This window comes from Prionailurus bengalensis, chromosome C2, assembly GCF_016509475.1.
Source record: "Prionailurus bengalensis isolate Pbe53 chromosome C2, Fcat_Pben_1.1_paternal_pri, whole genome shotgun sequence".
NCBI lineage: Eukaryota > Metazoa > Chordata > Mammalia > Carnivora > Felidae > Prionailurus > Prionailurus bengalensis.
Genome location: NC_057350.1, coordinates 133,459,046 through 133,474,749, shown reverse-complemented (window position 1 = coordinate 133,474,749; position 15,704 = coordinate 133,459,046). Strand labels below are relative to the sequence as shown.

The following is a 15,704-nucleotide window of genomic DNA, read 5'->3' as shown; positions in this document are numbered from 1 at the left end:
CTTGTTATCAATGCAGGGAGTGTTTGCTATTGTTCAGTTCATTGATTTATCCACCTATCCATCCATCCATTATATCTGCTGTTTTGAGACCTAGTATGTACAAGGCTCTTTGCTAGGGGATATCCAGGGGATATGAGTGACCCAAAGATGAATTATACCTGTTCCTGCTCTCAAGTGGCTCATAGTCTAGAGACTTCAGGCGGAGACTAAATAATTGAAATAAGGATAATTAGGATTAATTTTTATTCTAGGAATTTTAAATTAAATTTGAAAAAGGTTAGTTTCATTTATATTATTTAAAAAATATTATTATTACTATTTTTTGAGAATACTCTCCCTGGGAACTTTTTGTATTCATTTTTAGGATCAGTGTTTACAGAGTGAAGGATCCTTTTGATTTAATGGCAATAAAGCACGCATAAGAACAAGCAATGCGTCAGTCATCATAAACATCGTTTTTGCTCCTCCCCTCACCACCACCCCCCATTCCCTTTCCCCCAGGAGAGTATTAAATACCGGAAAAGCTGGTGTGTCTTTGTACCCTTGAGACTTCCTGTGCTCTAGGGAATTCCCAAGGCTCAAACAGCTTCTTAAGGGATGAAGACAAGAAGGAGGAATTAAAAGAACAAGTTGCAAAGGTTTTGCCAGGTAGGAGGAAATTCCTTTTCCCTGGGAGAGTTGGGTAGGTGGGAACTCTAGTTTGTTTCTATGTGTTTTTGCAAATACACTGCTTCTCTTTCACTTCCAGGCAGAGAGAGACAGGGACTCAATGATAGACCAACAGAGGAGAAAGTGATAGAGACTGAAAGAGAGATCTTGCAGAGCAAAGAGATGGAGAGAAATTGAGACAGGGACAAAGACACAGAGGAAAAAACCCAAAAGGTATCTCTGTTAGACACACAGAGAAAGAGTAACTTTCAAGGTTCAAACTGTGGCAGAACGAGACGTGTAACTCTGAACTTTTATGGAGCAGGAAAATGTGAAATGTTTTAAGATGGGGTCCAGAATTTACCATCTGTGTGGAAAGGGGAAACCAATGTATGGGGACTCACAGATGTCTCATGAATTATTTCACTGATGCAAATCTTTGGGAGAATTTAAACATGGAGATTAGTATTAGAATCATAAGGCGAAGGGAAGAAGAAAACACTAAAGAATCAGGGAATAAACAGGCTTAGTAGAGATATAAAACTTAGGTAAAAATGACTCTCTCAAAACAATGCCAGGTGCAATTTTGAGTTGGAAATAAAGTTTTCTTCCATCTAGTTTGCCAGGATGCCTGTAACTCCACTACTAGGTTTCTTTTCATTTGACCACCATACACAGTTTTAAGAAACAAGTGAGATGGTTATTTACATTTTTAATAAAAAATTTCAAACATACAGCAAAAGTTAAAGGATCCACAGGGAATACATGTATACTCACCACTTAGATTCACTATGAACATTTTAATATCGTTGTTTTTTCACATCATCCCTCTGGCCATGTGTTACTCTACCTTATTTTTAAATGCATTTTAAATTAGAAACATCAGTAAACTCCCTAAGGACATCAGCATGCATATCATTTACTAGAGCTGAAGAAAATGATTATTTTTATAAAGAACTTCAAGAAAGGTGAATGTGAAATTGATCAGGTTCAGATTTTATGTATAATTTTTTGGTCACTGGGGTTGATACCTACACATTTAAATTCACTGAATTTAGTGATGGTGACAACTATTCAGGATGACTTCTGTGGGGTGGAAGAATCACATATTGACTGAGAATTATTCCACAGGAGTACAGGAGAAAAATCTAGCACCTTTTTGTTCTCTTTTGTATTGATCTTCAGAGGCTACGAAATAAGCCCAGGGAATTGCAAATGTAGGATGGTCCTTTTTATTTCAACCCAGAGTGTGCATGCCACAGGCCTTTGAAAGTAGTCTGCCATCACATAATTTTGTCTGATAGTTTCTGGCTCATAGGAATAGGCCTCGAGAGGTCTGTGGATGCATTTATTCCATCACTGACCAAGAACAATGAAGCCCTGTCTACATTTTTGCAGAAACAGTAAATATGGTCCCTTACAGAGTCGCTAGAAAGTGAAATAATGAATATTATCTACCTGATATTTTGGTCTGAAATAAAAGCACCATGAGTCCTGTTAAAAAGATCCTATAGGAAATTGTTTTGCCCAAACATTCCAACCTAATCTTGTGTCTTTATGTTTGAGCAACTCACTGTATAAGTGGATTTTTGTGACTGTGAGTTTTTAAAGGTTCACCTCTGGCTGCGTCTCTCTCCTGCCTCCTTGGGCACAGTTGTAGTTGCAGACTGGCTCCATTTTGGATTCCTCAAAGGTCTTAAACCAAGACCCTTCAATACTACGCCTGTGATCTGGTTTTACTTATTCTACAAATTTGCCAAATGTTTAGTTTTATGCTATTTGTTCTGATTATATTTTTAATACAAATGAATGAAAAATAGAATTAAAATATAAAAGTGAACCCAACTGGCTTTGAGTCCTCCATTTACCAAAAAAGAATAGCCTAGGGAGCGCCAACCTTCCCAAGAATGCCTCTAAATCTTTGCTTAGAACATTCTGTCTTAAGAACAGGCAATCATTCTTTTTCTGAACAAATGAATTTATGCAACGAATCTTTTTTGAGCACCTACTATATGTCAAGCACTGGGGATATGTCATGGAAAACAAGATTCCTCGTAGTGCTTCTATTCTAGGTGAAGGTGCGGCATGATTACAGGTAATGGATAAAAACCATGATGAATATTACATAGCCTGTTAGAAGGTGATAGGAAAAGAGGAAAAGCAGAGCAGGGTAAGGGGGCTTGGGTGTGCTGGGACAACAAGGGTAGGTTGCAATTTTAAGTAGAATGGCTAAGATGGACTGCACTGAGAAGGTGATACCTGAGCAAAGACTTGACGGAAGTCTTTGTGGACATATGTGGACATATGTGTAGATATGTATAGATATGAGTGGATATATGGGGATATATAATGTTACATGGGAACATATGGGAAAGTATGTAGATATATGGATACCTGTGGGAATATATATGGATATATGTGGACGTAAGTGGATATTTAGGAGATACGTGGATATTTGTGGATATATGTAGATACATGTGGGTATGTGTAGATGTGTGTGGGTATATAGGGATATATGTGAGTAAATGGGGATAGGAGGGGAAGAGCATTCCAGATGGAGGAAACAATAAACAGTATGTACAAAAACCCTAGGCAGTGAGTATAACTGGCTTATCTGAAGAACAGCCAGTAGGCCAAAGTGATCCGAGTCTAACGTGCCAGGGTGAGAAATGAGTCGGAGAAAACTGGGGGCCGGTTTATATAGGAGCTTGTAGTCTATTTTGTTTTTTTACTCTGAATGAAACAGGAAGCCATTGAAAGGCTCTGAGCAGAGGTCACCTAGGTTTTAAAAGGATTTCTCTGGTTATATTTTGAGAATAGACTTCGGAGGGAAAGGTTAGAAATAGGGAGAGCCATGGAGGTTGCTGTAGTAATCAAGCAAGAGACGCTTGAATCAGCCTGTTAGTAGAAATGACAAGAGCATCAGTTTCTGTGTAAACAGCTTTAAAGGTTGATCCAGCATGATTTCCTGGCAGGTTGGATGTAGGGGGTGTGTGTGAGAGAGGAGTTAATGATAGCTCCGTGGCTTTGGGTCCATGCTGTGAGAAGGTTGCAGTTGCCATGAACTGAGAGAAATGAACAGAGGGAGGGAAGAAGGAAGGAAGGGAGAGAGAGAAAAAAGAGAGCAGAGAAAGGAACTGTTCTAGGTGCTGAGCATATATTAATAGTAAAGACACAGTCCTAACAAATCCCAAAGAATTCATTGAAATAAATGTACAGACTTCAGAGGAAGAACAGAACAGGGAGTGCTTTGCCATCAAGCTTGAGTTAGGAAGGTGACGCCTGAGCTGGGTTTTGAAAGGTGAATAGAGCCTGCCGTGTGTGTGTGTGTGTGTGTGTGTGTGTGTGTGTGTGTGCGCGCGCGCGCATGCATGCACATGTGTCCCGGGCCAAGGAGTAGTATGCAGCCTTCCAGGTAAAGGGAAGGAATAATGACATTCAGAATCATCAAAGTCTGATAGACTTGGAAAACCACACTGACTTATAATTCTATAAACTTCAGAAAGATTTGTAGCCTAGTCAGGGCATCTTGGAATCTCTAAGAAATATCGCAAACTTTCTGAGGGTCAGGTAAGTTTGTGTCACTGCATTTAGTGGATATTCTTTCAGTTTGTCTTTAAACATTTTATTATACACTATTTCAGAAACTCAAAAAAGATACAAAGAGAAGTTCAATGGCCCTTAAGTTATTTTAAGCTAAAGCCCTGGAAACAACAGTAAAAGATTAAGCTCAAAGAACATGGACAGCTAAGGTTTCGTAACATAAGGTTTCAAAGAGCTTAGTGAAATAAGCCGTACAGAGAAAGACAGATACCATATGTTTTCACTCTTATGCGGATCCTGAGAAACTTAACAGAAACCCATGGGGGAGGGGAAGGAAAAAAAAAAAGAGGTTAGATTGGGAGAGAGCCAAACATAAGAGACCCTTAAAAACTGAGAACAAACTGAGGGTTGATGGGGGGTGGGAGGGAGGGGAGGGTGGGTGATGGGTATTGAAGAGGGCATTTTTTGGGATGAGCACTGGGTGTTGTATGGAAACCAATTTGACAATAAATTTCATTAAAAAAAAAAAAACAACCCAAAAAACAAAGAGCTTATCTCATCCAGGTGACCACCAGCTTGCTGTCACACCTGGTACTCCACTTCTCTGATTTAGGGAATCTTCTCTCACTACTGTCAAATGTCTGTTACTATCCAAAATCTCACTTACATCATAGTGTGATTATTTCCTAGACATAATGAAGTGAAAATGTAGCCAGGACTCTTTTGGTTCAAGCAATGCATTTCTCTTGGAATAAAAATTCTGAGGCTTGGTTCTAAGGCGACAAAGTATTAAATTTTTGGACTTTTGTTTTGTAGATTATTGCTTGACAAAAGTGATAGTAACCTCTGAAGTTTTCTAGCTTTCTCCAAAGTTTTTGCTACCCCCCATTAGCTTATGTTGTGCCCACAATAACCCTGTCAATAACTGGGTGAAGGCACAGTTTATGCTGCCAGGACTGAGTCTTAGTGAGTTCAAGAGACTTCCAAGAAGCTGCATAACAAGAACGTGGCAGGGTTGAAACTTGAACCAGAACATTCAAAGTCAAGTTCTATGCAATTTTTTATTGCTCCATACGATGCTTGCTTTACAGATTCTGAAGCAACCTTCTTAAAGGACATGAAATAAATAATGGATAGGGTATATGAGGCCAAACCAGACAATTGCAGAGGGCCATCTTGCCCTTATTCACTATCATGACCTGCTCTTCCTACATTTCCTGGTGACAGGAAGTAGGGAGTAGCAGAGTGCGCTGACCTGCCCACCGTCTTTGGAGGGGCCTGATCTGCTTAGCGGATTGCAGGCATTCTTCCTGAATGAAATACTTGAGAAAGACAGGGTAGTTGTCCCCATCTCTCTGGCAAAACCAAGCTCATGAAACGCTGGGGTGGTGGAATTTATAAGTTACACGTCAGTTGTTAAGAGTTTGAATATTCTTTTTCCTTGGATTAAAGCGTTCAGCAGTTTGTTCAAACGTGAAATAATGATCATAAAAGGGAAAGATTTATTCGTTTCAACAACGTAGCCAGCACTACAAAGATTTCTTGGGCCGAGACTCTTCTCTCTGTGTGTTCACAGCCCAGTGGGGTAGATAAATGATCGACGGCAATACATACGGCAAATGGTGTAGGTGATGTATGAACCAGGCACTTTGGGAAACTAGGTGAATCAGGATATGAAAAGGGCCTAAGATAGAGAAAAACTGCCCCAAAGCTGGGATGCTATTCACTTCCAAAATTTTAAATACCTCACAAATCGTGTGCTGATCTTGAAATTATTGCAGCTGATGGGAGTGTCAGGGCCCTGCTGAACTCTGACATTGTCATCCTTATCCCTCCCTGGAGCAATGCTCCAAGATTCTGCATCTTGTTATGGTTTTTTTCTTTTTTGAGCCTAATAACACATTAATTGTCATTGAAATGTTTGACACAGCCTCCCTCAAATATTTTACAACAAAGTTGTGTATATATCCAAGCCGTCATAAGATTTGTGAATGGGCACGGAAGCAAATGTTAATGTTTATGAAATAGGTTAAGGCTAACCTTTAGTTTTTCTTAACTGTTAAACATGCCGTGTGAATTCTAATGTGATGTGTACAGAAGAATCTGTTCACGTCCCCCAATTGTTTGCCTCCTGGAGCTTCCTCTTGCCCAGATGTGGTATACTCCAAGACTATCTTGTAAGAAAGCCAAGTATACACTGCCTGAAAGAGTCCTGTTTAAATGACCAGAAAAATTTGGAAAAAAAAGAAAGGACATAGCTCTTCATTATTTCTGGGAATAGAGTATAATTAGAAGGCAAATTGAAAAATGCATTAAATTAATTTTTCACATTTGCATTGGATCTTTCATCTAAATATTTTGAAGCTTCTGCTTACCTCTCAGTCATGTATATATAAAGAAAACATTTTAAATTGATCGTTTCTTCCCTTTCCCCACGTAGTTGATAAGAGACACTTGTTTTCTTCCCTGTGGAGCTAGAGATGCTGTTGAAAGTCAATGGAGCAGACATCTGCCTGGTTGGGAACCACTGCATGCTAAATGCATGGAAGAATGGTTTTCAAAGTGTGGTCCCTTGATTCCACTCAGCATGCAAATTCTCACCACTCAGACTTACTACATCAGAAACTCTGGAGATGGGGTCCAGGAAACTGGGTTTTAACAGGTCCTCTGGGTGATTCTGACTCAATGCTCAGGCTAAGAACCAGTGGCATAGAACGTTAGAGATGGCGTCTTTTCATTTCATTTTTAAGGGACCCATAGAGGGAGAATAGAAACCTTGAGGGAGACTTGTATATGAAACACTGCTGGTTTAATTAAATGAAGTTAAGGCAGTTTATGGATGAAAACTGAGAAATTCTACCCGGATCGCCTCTTATATCCCACCTTCTGAGTTCATGCATTTCAGAAAGCCAAAGGTTTCTATTAGATGCATGCCCTCAGAGCCTGTGCAGCAAGGGGGTATGAGCTCCAAGAAGGCTTAACCAGGTCTCCTGTGGTCAAAAACCTTAGCTTCCAAGGCCTTGGATGAGCTCAACCTGGGGTGTCCAATACCTCTTCTGAGTCCTTGCTCATGCTGTTCCGACGAATTCCCTTTCTCCACTTGCTCACTTGTACATTTCTACTCCTTTTTTAAGTCTCAACTCCAGCATCATCTGCTCTTTGAAGCCTTTACCAAGTGCAGAGGGATGCTCACCCACTGTGTTCCTCAACACCTTGTACAGATTTCGATATAATTTTGCTCATCCCACAATATTACAATTCATCCATTTCTTCCTCTCCCCTAGGGTTCCAAGTCCTCCCAGGAAAAGAACTATTTCTTTAATACGCCTGACATATTATGTGGTAAACAATAAACACTCAATGAAAAAGTTATAAGATTCTCACCATACGTTGTTTCTTTATGAATTATTATAATTCTGCTGAACATTTGAGAGTAAGTTGGTGACCCCAAGACCCTGTGCTTCATATTATGTATATTTCTTTTTTTTTTTCAACGTTTATTTATTTTTGGGACAGAGAGAGACAGAGCATGAACAGGGGAGGGGCAGAGAGAGAGGGAGACACAGAATCGGAAACAGGCTCCAGGCTCTGAGCCATCAGCCCAGAGCCCGACGCGGGGCTCGAACTCCCAGACCGCGAGATTGTGACCTGGCTGAAGTCGGACGCTTAACTGACTGCGCCACCCAGGTGCCCCATATTATGTATATTTCTTAATAACAAGGGCATTCTCTTACATGACTACAACACAATGATCAAACTCAGGAAATGTAACACTGATACAGAATTATTATATAATATTCGGTCCATGTTTAATTTTTACCTATTATCTCACTTTATGTCCTTTATAGCCGTTTTTTCCCCCCAATCCATGATCATGCATTGCTTTTAGTTTTCATGTCTCTTTAGACTGTTTTAACCTCAGTTGGTTTCTCAGCTTTTCTTTGTTTTTCATGCCATTACTATTTTGGGGGCGCCTGGGTGACTGAGTGGATGGAGCATCCCACTCTTGATTTTGGCTCTGGTCATGATCCCAGGGTCATGGTATGGAGCCCCACATCGGGCTCTGTGCTGAGTGGGGAGCCTGGTTAAGATTCTCTCTCCCCCCGTCCCTCTCTCTCTCCCACTCATGCTTCCTCTCTTTCTCTCTAAAACAAAACAAAACAAAACAAAAATAAAAATAAATATATTTGAGCAGCACAAGCCAGTTGTTTTTTAGACCATCTCCAAGTTTTGGTTTGTTTGTTTATTAGATTTAAGTTGTGGATTTGGAGGAGAACTACCATATAAGTGATGTAGAGTTTTCTCATACATCAGTTCAGGAAGTATGTGATGGTGGTTTATCCCAACATTGTTGGTTAAATCATGTCCACCATGTTCCTCTTTTGTAAACATACTTTTTTACCCTTTATAACTTAGAAGTTATTTGTTAGGAGATATTTTGAAACTTGTGTTAAAATCTTGTTCCCTAACATGCTTCTACCCGATGGTTTTAGCTTCATTTGGTGATTCTTCCCTGAATCAATTATAACTATAGTGGTTGGTTGCAAGGTAATTTTAATTGAATGGATTAATCTTAAAAAAAAAAAAATAGATTGTTCTAGGGTCACCTGAGTGGCTCAGTGAATTGTCTGACTCTTGGTTTCAGCTTAAGTCATGATCTCACAGGTTCTTGAGTTTGAGGCCTGCATCAGGTTCCACATGCTGACAGTGTGGAGCCCGTTAGGGATTCTTTCTCTCTCCCTCTCTCTCTGCCCCTCCTCCTTGCTCACTCTTTCTTTCTTTTTTTTTTTTTTTTAATTTTTTTTAACATTTATTTATTTTTGAGACAGAGACAGAGCATGAACGGGGGAGGGGCAGGGAGAGGGAGACACAGAATCCGAAGCAGGCTCCAGGCTCTGAGCCGTCGGCCCAGAGCCCGACACGGGGCTCGAACTCCCGGACCGCGGGATCGTGACCTGAGTTGAAGTCGGACGCTTAACCGACTGAGCCACCCAGGGGCCCCACTCACTGTTTCTTTCAAAATAAAATAAATAAACATAAAAAATAGATTGTTCTAGTTGACTATTTAACTATTTAACTTCTTTCAGCATACTTTGTGAGAAGTATCTCTCTTCTCCACACCCATTAGAATTATTTTCAGAAAGAATCAGTATCATTCTATGCTAGACCTACCCAATTGCATGCCACTTAGTCGCTTTGGGTTTATTTTTTGTTTTTTCCTTCACAATGGGCCCTACATGTTCAATGCAAAACCCCTTCAGCAGCTTAATTGGATAGAAACATCATCAGGAAATAGTATATATAATATAGGTATTAAGTCCTTAAGCTACAGACATTTTTCTCTTCATTAATGTAAATACAAATATGCACAGCTGTAAATGTTTAGAAACTTTTGACTTTCCCATTGTATTTCCATAAACAGCTCTGGTACTTTATTTACAACTAACTAAAAATACTTCTCATTTTTTGTGATTAATTGCATTAATACTAATAATTAGGACATAGCAGAATATGAAAATGTAGGTACCCTACTTGAAGGTTTTCTACTTCCTCTAATTTCATTAAGAGTTAAAAATTACAGTATTGTGTTTTATTGTAACAATAGCAATAATCATAATATCTGAATTTATTTTCTTTTTTGTTTTGTGTATGTATGAGCAATGCCTTTTTATCTTATTTTTTTCTTTTCAAATTTTTATTTAAATTCTAGTTGGATAACATACAGTGTAATATTGTTTTCAGGTGTAGAATCTGGTGATTCATCACTTACATATAACACCCCCTATTAAACACAAGTGCCCTCCTTAATACCCATTACTCATTTAGTCCATCCCCTACCCACCTCCCTTCATCAACCTTCAATTTTTTTCTATTGTTAACCGTCTTTTATGGTTTGTTTCCCTCTTTCTCTTTTCCACCTTCCCCTACGTTCATCTGTTTTGTTTCTTAAATTTTACAAATGGGTGAAATCATGAGGTACTTGTCTTTCTCTGACCGATTAACTTTCCTTAGCATAATACACTTTAGCTCCATCCATGTCATTGCAAATGGCAAGATTTCATTCTTTTTTTTTTCTTAATTTTTTAATGTTTATTTATTTTGGAGAGACAAAGAAAGAGAGAGCATGAGTGGGGAAGGGGCACAGAGAAGGGGAGAGCGAATTCCAAGCAGACTCTGTGCTGTCAGCACAGACCCAATGTGGGGCTCCATCTCATTAATTGTGAGATCATGACCTGAGCTGAGATCAAGAGTCCAGTACTTAACTGACTGAACTGCCCAGATGCCCCAAGACTTCATTCTTTTTGATGGCTGAGCAATATTCCATTGTGAAATGGAGCGCGCATGTGCGCGCGCGCACACACACACACACACACACACACACACACACACCACATCTTTTTCCATTCATCAGTTGATGGATATTTGGGCTCTTTCCATAGTTTGGCTATTGTTGAGAATGCTTCTATAAACGGCGGGGTATCTCTACCACTTCAAATCTGTATGTTTGTATCCTTTGGGTAAATACCTAGTAGTGCAATTGCTGGATCATATGGTAGTTCTAAATTTAACTTTCTGAGGAACCTCCATACTATTCTCTAGAGTGGCTACACCAGTTTGCATTCCCACAACAGTGGTAGAGGCTTCCCCTTTCTCCACATCCTCACCAACACCTGTTGTTTCTTGTGTTGTTAATTTTAGCCAACCGGACAAGTGTGAGATGGTATCTTATCATGGTTTTGATTTGTATTTCCCTGATGGTGAGTGATGTTGAGCATCTTTTCATGTGTCTATTAGCCATCTGGATGTCTTCTTTGGAAAAGTTTCTATGTATGCTTTCTGTACATTTCTTCACTGGATTATTTGTTTTTTGGATGTTGAGTTTGATAAGTTCTTTATAGATTTTGGATACTAACACTTCATATATGTCATTTGCAAATATCTTCTCCCATTCCATAGACTCCCTTTTAGATTTGCTGATTGTTTCCTTCACTGTGCAGAAGCTATTTATCTTTAAGTCCCAATAGTTTATTTTTGCTTTTGTTTTCCTTGCCTCCGGTGATGTGTCTAGTAAGAAGTTGCTCTGGTCAAGGTCAAAGAGGTTGTGGCCTGCGTTCTCCTCTAGGATTTTGATGATTTCCTGTCTCACATTTAAGTCTTTTATCCATTTTGAATTTATTTTTGTGTATGGGGTAAGAAAGTGGTCCAGTTTCATTCTAACATGTTGCTGTCCAGTTTTCCCAATACTAGTTGTTGAATAGGCTGTCTGTTTTTTGATTGGATGTTCTTTCCTACTTTGTTGAAGATTAGTTGACCGTATAGTATGGGGGCATTTCTGGATTTTCTATTTTGTTCCCTTGATCTCTGTGTCTGTTTTTGTGCCAGTATCATACCGTCTTGATGACTACAGCTTTGTAATATAGCCTGAAGTCCAGAATCATGATGACTCCAGCTCTGCTTTTCTTTGTCAGGATTGCTTTGGCTATTTAGGGTCTTTGAGGTTCCATACAAATGTTAGGGTTGTTTGTTCTAGCTCTGTGAAAAATGGTGGTGTTGTGATAGGGATTGCGTTAAATGTGGAGATTGCTTTGGGTAGTATAGACATTTTAACAATGTTTGTTCTTTCAACATGTTCTTTCATCATGAACATAGAATGTTTTTCCATTTCTTTGTGTCCTCTTCAGTTTCTTTCATAAGTGTTCTATAGTTTTCAGAGTACAGATTACTTACCTCTTTGGTTAGGTTTATTGCTAGGTATCTTACTGTTTTTTGTACAGTTGTAAATGGGATTGAACCCTTGATTTTTCTTTCTGTTGCTTCATTATTGGTGTATAGAGATGCAACTGATTTTTGTACATTGATTTTATATCCTGCAACTTTGCTGAATTCATGTATTAATTCTAGCAATTTTTTGCTGGAGTCTTTCAGGTTTTCTACATGGAGTATCATGTCATCTGCAAATAGTGAAAGTTTGACTTCTTCCTTGCTGATTTGGATGCCTTTTATTTTTTGTTGTTGTTGTTGTCTGATTGCTGAGGCTATGACTTCCAGTACTATAGTAATGGTGAGAGTGGCCATCGCTGTTTTGTTCCTGCCTGTAGGAGAAAGGCTCTCAGTTTTTTCCCCATTGAGAATGATATTAGCTGTGGGTCTTTCATATATTGCCTTATGATGTTGAGGTATGTTCCATATAAAATAAATTGCCTTTTCTTTTTGTAAGGAAAAAAATAACAATATTTCCCTAGAGCTGAAGCTTTATAGTACCCTATGATCAGTAGACTTGGTGCATGTGAGGGGTTTGTGCTAGTCTTCTGGGGGTGGGGCCTGCTTTGCTGATTCTCAGGTAGACTTGCCCTAGAGGTGAGGCACCTGCAGGGCGCAGAGGGGAGGTGGTAGGAGACTTGTGTATGTGGCCCCAGCCTCCACTTGGTGGCGCTGTTTTACCCACTGAAGTTGGTTAGTGCTGACTGGTGAGAGGCATGGCCCCACTCTCTTGTCCCCGGAGTGGGGATCTCACACCTGTCACTCTTCTGGAAGCCCTCAAAGAAGAGCAAGCAATCACCTCTCTTGTGTCCCTGGCTTCTGCCAGATCCCCACCTTTACTCTGCCTGCATCTGAGCTGCCCACTGCCAGGTGGCACAGCACTCCTGTGTTTTATCTCAGGCACGTGGCTGGGTTTCAGAACTGCACATTTTAGCCATCTGCGCAGTGCTGACCCATGCTGATCCTCTGGGGGAGGGTCTCGCTTTGCTGTGGTGGGTACTGGCTTTCCCCAGAATTCAGTTGCGTGAACTTCAGAGTTTATGATAAAGTGCAGCAGAAAGCTGGCACCATGGCTCACTGCCCTCAGCCAGTGACTCTCTTCCTATTCCAGCGAATGGGGCAGCTCATTGGTGCCCACAGAGTCTTTTGCCCCCCATAGGGGCTATGCCACCTCTCCAAAATGTACCCAAGCAGGGGACTTGTTTCTCTCTGTGTGACCCGGGGTCTCCTCAGAACACACTGCCTGCTCCTGGGTGTCTGCCCTCTTTCCCCCCTGCAGCACTGCTAAGCCCACCACGTGTGACCCGGGCAACGACACAGACCTCCAAAACTTCAAGCTCTGTGCTTTGCTCTTTCGAAGAACTTGGAGGTATTCAGCCCCTCTCCCTTTCCCAGTCCATGGTTCTGGGGAAGGATTTTTCTTGTGCAATTCCCTGCACATGCTTTCACTCTTTCTACCTCTCTCCTTTCTCTCTCACTCTCACACTCTCTGCCCAATTAGGGCTCCTTCCTCATCGCAGCACCCACAGCTCTTCTCTCCCCCAAATCAACTCTCTGCAGCCCCTACCTTCCGTGAGGTGACAGTTTTTTCACCTCTAGTTGTACATTTTTGCTCTCTCAGTCCTTGGATGGATTTCTTGGGTTTCAAAATGATTCGATATTTACCTAGCTGTGTTGGAGGGATGAGGCAAGCCTAGGGCCTCCTGACTCCTCGGCCATCTTAACTTCTCTCCTATGCATCCGATTTATTTTGGATCATTCTTCCTGGCACTGTCAGACTCTGAAGCTCTTTACTCTTACACTGCCCTTAATCCATCAGAAGAGTCTATTCTTTATGATCATGCATTCATTTGTTTGCCGTGAGATGAACGTTTGTTGGGGAAGAGGATATTTACAGTCTGAAAGTGCCTTCCCTCAAATTACTTAGTCTCCTTGAGGAGGCATTAGTGGGAGGTTGATGTAGAAACTGAGGAACAGGGAAGTCCAATTATATCACTTGTGCTTATTGGAAAATTACCGGACCAATACCCTGGGGAGTGTTTGTAATATCATGGGAAATGTAGTAGGTGTTCCAAATCAGCACCAAGCCCTTGAGAGTCGGCACATAAACCTTCAAAGGTGAAGTGGATAGCTCAAGTCCACAAAGGCAATGGTCAAGCTGACAGGAGAATCAAGGTTTCCAGCTTCTTTTGAGTTCAAGGCTTCTCCCGGTGTTTTCTGTTAGCATAAGATAATAAAATAGATGTGTTTGTCTCACATCCTTGAATCCTTTCTAAGGAGTAAATTAAACATGAATAGTAGAAATATGTCCTATGGGAAGCAGAATGGCTCCACTTACACTTTCTGGAAAGAGGACTTCAGTTGCTGGGTAGCTGGGATTTCTGGGCATCATGATATAATTTTTACACACTGTCCCACTTAAAGGGCCCAAGACTGCAAAGTGATGTAGGCCCAATGAGATTCTATCTGAAACTCTTTGATATATTTAAAGTACGCGTTTAAACTTTCCTAAATTTCTTCGTGTTTCCGGTGTGTAACATTTCTCTCCCCAAATTGTTCAGTTCTCTAAACGTGAAAGCAGGTTTGTAATTCCATTATCTGGAGGATCTAATACAGTGTTTTGTACATAAAACCGTTGTCTTTGAAGACAAATTGGTGGATGCTAACACTTAGGGCTTGAGCTCACATTTTTACCCCATGGCAAATCGCTCTTCATTTTACATCATTTGGGCTCTGGGGGCAGGCGGGGGGGTGGGGGGGGTGTTGAGTGACAGTCTGGGCTTAGCTATTTTCATTGAAGGGTTTGAGTTCCTGCCATGCACTGCACCCAGGGTCGGGTTACCTGGTATAGAACCTGACAGTCCATGGCCAGGGGGTTGGAATATGCAACTTAACCTTTGTGGGGCCCAATGTCTCCATTTCCATGAACAAGATGAGCAGGGCCTTTCCCAGGCTTGAGGTGAGGAACATAGAGATATTAGCATAGTGACTTACAAAGCAGTGATTGAGAGTGAAAATTAAATAAGTTAAATAAAAACATACAAAACAAAATAACTTCCTTACGAACGTGCACTACAGAGTGTTACTGTTCCTCTGCTTCTACGGATTCTGAGTCTCAAGTTGGGGGCCATACTTTGTCACTTTCACATTGTGGGCATCCAAGGAGACTTATTTCACTTAACAAGCACTGAAAGAGTGATTTCTCTGTGCCAGGTATAGGTGAAGCATTTTGCAGCAATGAGCTCACTTACTCCTGATTTCAAGGCTCTGAGGTAGAGGGGCCAGGCAGTGAAGCAACTTGCCCAAGATTAACTATTAAGTAGCGGGCCTGGGATTCCAACTCAGACGGTTTATCTTCAAGAATCCTTACTTTTAACCTTCGAGGATGCTGAGGGGAGCTGGCTAAGAAGACAAAGGCGGGGTATTCCTTGTTCCAGCTGAAATCTCCTTCAATGTGAATGCCATGATTTTCTTAATTTTAAACACATGGCCTTGCTTTGAGTCAAAAAATAGAATGGAATTGGGGACTTGATCATTTTCATGGAGGCCTTTGGAAATGAGTCCAAGTTGAAGGGAGGACACTGACGCTCTCCTCCTTCTGGCAACGTAGAAAACATTTTCTGGCTAGCCTGAATTCATCAGGCAGATGTGCTCCTCCGATATTTGAATATTTCTGCATGCCACGAATGTTTATAAGGTCACCCAGTGCTTGTATAAAAATACAAGCAAAATCATCCAGAAATGTTTACGTT

The 15,704-nt window shown here is 40.7% G+C and overlaps 1 protein-coding gene across 3 annotated transcripts in view; it reads left to right on the top strand.

Moving 5' to 3' along the window:
• Positions 1–528: 528 nt before the first annotated feature.
• LOC122492004 (collagen alpha-4(VI) chain-like) overlaps positions 529–15,704 on the top strand; it is a 118,951-nt gene continuing 103,775 nt past the window's right edge. For all 3 annotated transcript variants that reach the window (XM_043595428.1, XM_043595425.1, XM_043595427.1), the window contains exon 1: positions 529–648. The gene's annotated coding sequence lies outside the window, so the exon portion shown is untranslated. The remainder of the gene's footprint in view (positions 649–15,704) is intronic.